Source organism: Phoca vitulina, unplaced genomic scaffold (genome assembly GCF_004348235.1).
Source record: "Phoca vitulina isolate PV1807 unplaced genomic scaffold, GSC_HSeal_1.0 scaffold20, whole genome shotgun sequence".
NCBI lineage: Eukaryota > Metazoa > Chordata > Mammalia > Carnivora > Phocidae > Phoca > Phoca vitulina.
This window is the reverse complement of record NW_022589723.1, coordinates 11627715-11634124: the sequence shown is the minus strand read 5'-3', so window position 1 is coordinate 11634124 and position 6410 is coordinate 11627715. Positions and strand designations below refer to the sequence as shown.

General features: G+C 42.2%; 1 protein-coding gene and 1 pseudogene across 1 annotated transcript in view; both read left to right on the top strand.

Moving 5' to 3' along the window:
* ZSCAN29 (zinc finger and SCAN domain containing 29) overlaps positions 1–6410 on the top strand; it is an 83378-nt gene that overhangs the window by 37495 nt on the left and 39473 nt on the right. The window lies entirely within an intron of this gene.
* Positions 1879–1987, top strand: LOC116640877 (annotated as a pseudogene).

The following is a 6410-nucleotide window of genomic DNA, read 5'->3' as shown; positions in this document are numbered from 1 at the left end:
CGAGTGATGCCGCGGCCCTCATCGCCTGGGCAGCCCAGCGTTTTCCTGATGCCCTTTTCGTGATCTACGAGCAGATGAGGCCGCATGACGCCTTTGGCCAGGTCATGCAGCAGCATTTTCGGCAGCTCAATTCTCCCCTGCATGGCCTAGACTGCTTTCCCGACGTGGAGGCCCAGCAGCACCGCTTCCTTCAGGCTGGCTGGACTGCCTGCTGTGCTGTGGACATGAATGAATTCTATCGCTGCTTTCTCCCCTCAGAAGAATGCCAGCGCATGGAGAATCTTGAACCTTTTGATGAGTTTGAGGAGTGGCATTTGAAGTGCGCCCACTATTTCATTCTGGCCGCTTCTAGAGGAGACACTCTTTCCCAAACTCTGGTGTTTCCACCCTCAGAGGCGTTTCCTCGAATAGATCCTGCTTCTCCATCAGGCGTCTTCCCTGCCAGTGTAGTCACTAATGACAGCAAGGGCCCAAACCTTAAGAGATATGGGCACGCCTCTGTTCTTTTGAGCCCAAGCATTATTCTTAGTGCAGGAGGATTTGGAGAGCAAGAGGGACGGCATTGCCGAGTGAGTAAGTTTCACTTGCTCTCAAGATATTGTGACTTTGAATGGAAAGGCACCCAAATATACAGTTGTGGGACTGGAACCCAGTGGGATGGACGCCTTTATCACACCATGACAAGACTTTCAGATACCGAGGTTTTGGTTCTGGGAGGGAGACTGTCCCCAATAACTCCAGCCTTGGGGATTCTCCAACTTCGTGTCTCTAAGAGTAAGGATAATAGCACTGAGGACCTAAATGTGACAATAACAAAGGCCGGCCCAGAAGATTCCACGTTGTCATGTTGGCGGCATTCAACAACAGAAGTGTCCTATGAGAATCAGAAATACTTGTTTGTGTATGGGGGTCGAAGTGTGGCAGAACCTGTACTAAGTGACTGGCATTTCCTACATGTGGGGACAATGGCTTGGGTCAGTATCCCAGTGGAGGGGGAAGTACCTGAAGGTCGGCATTCACACAGTGCCTGCAGCTGGCAAGGGGGAGTCCTTATTGCTGGAGGTCTGGGTGCTTCTGAGGAGCCACTGAGCTCTGTACTCTTTCTAAAATCAATCTCTTGTGGATTCCTCTGGGAATCAATAGTCATCCAGCCTCCCATTACTCCAAGGTACTCACACACAGCTCATGTGCTCAATGGGAAGCTTCTGCTTGTTGGAGGGGTCTGGATTCATTCTTCCTCAGTTCCTGGAGTGACTGTAATTGATTTGACTACAGGATTGAGCTCTGAGTATCAGATTGACACAACATATGTGCCATGGCCATTAATGTTACACAATCATACCAGTATCCTCCTTCCTGAAGAGCAGCAGCTCCTGCTCCTTGGAGGTGGTGGGAACTGCTTTTCCTTTGGCACCTACTTCAATCCCCATACAGTGACATTAGACCTTTCTTCCTTAAGTGCTGGACAGTAGGACTGAACTTTTGATATATTGAGGACCCACTAACGTAAACAATAAAGGTTTCCACAATAGGATTTGACTGTGGCTATAGACATTACTACTCCTTCCTTCTCCTGCTTTTTCTTCTCATTAGCACTACTATCCAGTGCAGAAAGTGAAAGAGGTTGTTAAAACATACCAACATTCAGAGAGATGATACAAAAATAAAACATGATTATCTGAAGAGAATGGTTATACAGTCCTAGAGTAGGAATTGGGGAGCCTTTGGATCCCTGTGTGTCTAGTTTTTTGGTTTTCCTCATCTAAGTTTATCCATTTATTGAGTTACCAGATCTTTAGCCTAAGTCAATTGAAAAATTTCCCATTCTCGGGCTTTGAAAAAATTTAACACAGATCCTTGGTAAGAATACAAGGTTGATAACTCTGATTTCTCTTCAGAGTACATAAATCTTTTGCTTTTTACCAAAGATTTCCATGGAAAGATACTGAGTTTTTAGCCAATTTTTGAGGCCTTATTTCTATGAGGCTACTTTTAAAAAAGAATACAAGGTTGAATATAGCTGAAGAAACATGGTTTGACCTCATGCTTCATGTATGAAATCTGAAATGAACCCAGTTACCTTATCAGATATGGACATGAATAAACCCTGGGAAACAAAGGGCTTAACACCTAGGCATCTGGCAAGGCTATGGGTGGGCCGGATACTAAATAACTGGGAGGAATATGATCAGAAGGTGGAAAGGCTGCTCTGTATTTCTTGTTTCTAAATTCACCACAGACTACCTCCAACTTGCAGGAAGGATCAAAGCTGGATGTTGATGAAATGAGTGTTCTCAGCTATGTAGTAGTTAGTTCTAGAATTCTAACCTAGAAATGACTTAAAAGCCCAGGTTATACCTTCCATTATGCTACCTCTCAGATGGTGCCATCAACCATTATTATCTCATTAGTTTTGGTGGGGGGAGAGAAAAGGCGGGGGTGGGGGCGGGGATTGTCAAGAGAACGTGGATGTGTGCCAGACCTAAATTGGTAGTTCATTGGTGCCTCTCCTCTTGAGTACTGCCTAGTGTGGTGCATTATGAGTAATTGGGCTTGTTCTCTCCAGAAAAATTACCCACATTTTCTGTAAGTGTTTACCAGATTAAGCATGCCCTCCACCTTTAACCCTATACATGCATCATACTCAGTTAAGGAATTATTCGCTTCTCAAGCTCTACTCATTAGAACACTTACAAGTTTTGTCAGCAGCATTTACTCTGTGCCTCTGGAGCAGCACTCAGTATGGACTAGTGCTGGATTCCAGTTTCATAATTAGAGATGTGGACCAGATTGAGAACTGAAGTTGGACAATGATTTTTGCTTCTCCAACTCACCTGAATATTTTTGTTCTAAAATTCTGGTATGGAGCCTGGTGCAGTTATGAGAGTTAATGAAAAACTTTTACCTCATTTAGTGATTGTACTTCTTTTTAGACCAGAAAAACGAGTTAAGGAAGGAGAGAATTTCTTATTTTGAATCTCTACTCTGTCAGGGTCTCAAAAACAGTGTATCATACCATTGATATGAAAACAAAGTTAAGAACAACTCTTCTGGGATATGTTCTTCAAAGACCAGTGCTGTCACTTCTATGTGTGCTTTCTGGATTTTACCACCAACTGTCCATTTTTTATCTTTCTGCAAATTTAACCCTCCTTAGTGATGTTAGGAAGTTGACATGGAACAATAATGTTCCAGTAGTGCCCAGGCATTGTTTGGTCTTCTCTTTCTGTGATCTCAGACCTTGAAGTCCTGGTTTATTCTCTATGCATTTGTAATCCCAAACCCAATCTTAACAACTCATGCCTACTCTGGGACCCATCTCACATGACATCTTTTGGAAAACACTCTCATATGACAGCCCCAAATGTAGCCAACTACTCTTTTCCTGTGGGAGAGACGCCTGTGCTCTTTGGAGAATCTGGTGAATAAGAGAACTAGTCACTAAGGTGAGTTCTTAATTATAGGGACCATCCAGGGGCGCCTGGGTGGCTCAGTTGGTTAAGCAACTGCCTTCGGCTCAGGTCATGATCCCAGGGTCCTGGGATCGAGCCCCACATCGGGCTCCCTGCTCGGCGGGAAGCCTGCTTCTCCCTCTCCCACTCCCCCTGCTTGTGTTCCCTCTCTCGCTGTCTCTGTCAAATAAATTTAAAAAATCTTAAAAAATCATAGGGACCATCCAATAATGTCTAGTGTGACATTAAAACTAAACTCAGCTTTTTGACTGGAGTAATGAAGGGGATATAAAATAGCATTAGGCTGGCAAGGAAGGTCATGAGTCCTCACTGATCATGTTTGGACTTGATGTTTAAAGAGAGAAGAAAAATATGTAGAGCAGAAATTATGAAATTTATAATCAGCCTCAGAGTAGATTGAGATTTCCTTGGATGTCAATAATTATGTAAACAAAAGATTTCTGTCATTCCACAGTTTAAAGACTGTTCACTTATCTTTCTTGGTCAATGACATAAAGCACTTGGTTGGGAAGGGGCAGTTCCTTGACTAGGGGAAGGAACTGGGTCTATCTAGTTCACTTCGCTATCCCCAACATAGTAGATGCTTAATAAATACTTGGTTGGAGGTCCAATTTGATACTCAAATAAATTATATTTGAATATTACTATTGTACATACCATGCACAAACGGATGTCAAAATTCATTTAATTAGTGTGTGGGGGGAGTATTAAAGTTTTAAAGACCTCCTATTTAAGAGTTTTTAAAATTCAACTGTTTTAACCTGGGTAAATGTGGTAGGCTCCCTGGTGTTACTCCTAGCTTTATAGATTACACTCAAACCTTCTCCCTGATTGCAATTTCCTGCTGATCTTCATGCCCTTTTGTTCAACAATGGACCATGGTTATCCCATATCCTTTGCAAATGAAGTGAGCTAACTTTGCCAAAAGGCTAATCTGAGGATGTAGGAACATGCAATTAAATGTGCTCATGAGCAGATACACACAGGATCTTACTAGGATGTGGTGATGCTTCGCTGGGCATGACTTGGTGTGTAACAAAGTTTAATACAGGGAGAGGAAAAACCTTGCCCTAATATTTATGCAAAAAGTCATTTGCCACCTAAATGGCAGTCTAAAGCTAGAAAATAAGTTGTAAATTTAGGATATTATACTACATTATGCTTTTCTCATTCCCTAGCGTTTGTCCACATTTTTAGGCTTTTCATTAGAGCCTCTCAACATCTGATTCCTATGTAGACTTTTACTATTTCAGAAAAAGTTAGTAAAGCAGATCTTCCTTATGTATGGATATACCAGCAACTTAAGCCATACTTAAGAGGAAAAAACCAACTTTGCCATCACCTTTCCTTCTCCCAAAGAACTCAACTGAAAAGGCAGTTTAGACCTCAATCCACTGAATTTAAATTTGGACAATTGAGTTCAGCCAACAATTTTTTGGGGGGGTGCAGGAGAGACAGAAGGAGAGGGAGAGAGAGAATTTTAAGCAAGCTCCACACTTAGCATGGAGCCCAACGTGGGACTTGATTTCACAACCCTGAGACCATGACCTGAGCTGAAATCAGGAATTGGATGCTTAACTGAGCCACCCAGGGGCCTCCAGACAACAATTTTTATTTCCAGGGCACAACACATGGTAAATGTTCAATTACGTAACATGAAGGATGGATATATGTTTGATTCAGGCTAAAATTAGTAATAAATAGTGAGTTGTAATGTTAAGATCAGAGATTATCCCCAGAAAATCAAAATATATTGTAAAGTCATAGTAATTACTTTGATATTGGTGCCAGAATAGACAAATAGATAGAAGGAACAAAGAATCCCTGTATAGGGATGCCTGGGTGGTTCAGTTGGTTAAGTGTCTGCCTTCAACTCAGTTCATGATCCCAGGGTCCTGGGATTGAGCCCCATATTGGGCTCTCTGCTAAGTGTGGAGCCTGCTTCTCCTCTCCCTCTGCCTGCCACTCTGCCTGCTTGTGCTCTTTCTCTCTCTCTGTCAAGTTAATAAATAAAATCTTTAAAAAAATAATAAAACTAGTAGCAGAACAAGTCCTTACTATGTGCTGGCACTGTGCTGAACATTATCTCATTTAATTATCACAGCAACTCTACGAAGAATTAACTATTACTTTTCCTATTTTAAAGATGAGAAAATGAAAGTAAAGTAAGATTAACAGGCCTCATGCCACACAGCTGAATGTGGTAAAGCCAGGCATCACACCAGGATGGGTCTAATGATGGAGCCCAGAATCTTAGCCAGTCTACTTGACCATGATGTGGCAACATGACCAAGTGGCTCCTGACAACAGGAAAAGGTGGTGGAAGAATCAGAGATCGCACTGAGAACTCTAGGTTTGGAGATTAAAATGGTAACTCTATTGAAAGAAATGTGTAGTTGGGAAAGAGAGGAAGTTTAAAGGGGGGAATGAATTTTGTTTCAGATGTGTTGAGTATGTCAATATGGTATACATAGATCAATTTCCCCAGGGCTAAGATGGGATTTAATGGGACACAAGTGAGTTTTTAGGCCCAATCTATAAATTAAAGGTGTTAGTTTTAATGGGGAGGAGATAGTAAAGCCAATTTTCAAATTTAAAGACACACATTATTTTTGTTAACTTGATCCTCTGTGTTGCATTTACATGGTGATAAGTAAGTTTTTAAAAGATTTTATTTCTTTGACAGAGAGAGAGAGACAGCGAGAGAGGGAACACAAGCAGGGGGACTGGGAGAGGGAGAAGTAGGCTTCCTGCCGAGCAGGGAGCCTGATGCAGGACTCGATCCCAGGACCCTGAGATCATGACCCGAGCTGAAGGCAGACACTTAACTGACTGAGCCACTCGGGTGACCCATACATGACAATAAATAATTTTTTTAACAAGTAACATATTTCCACTCCCTGACGTCAGGGACATTCACTCAGTCAAGTGACAGGT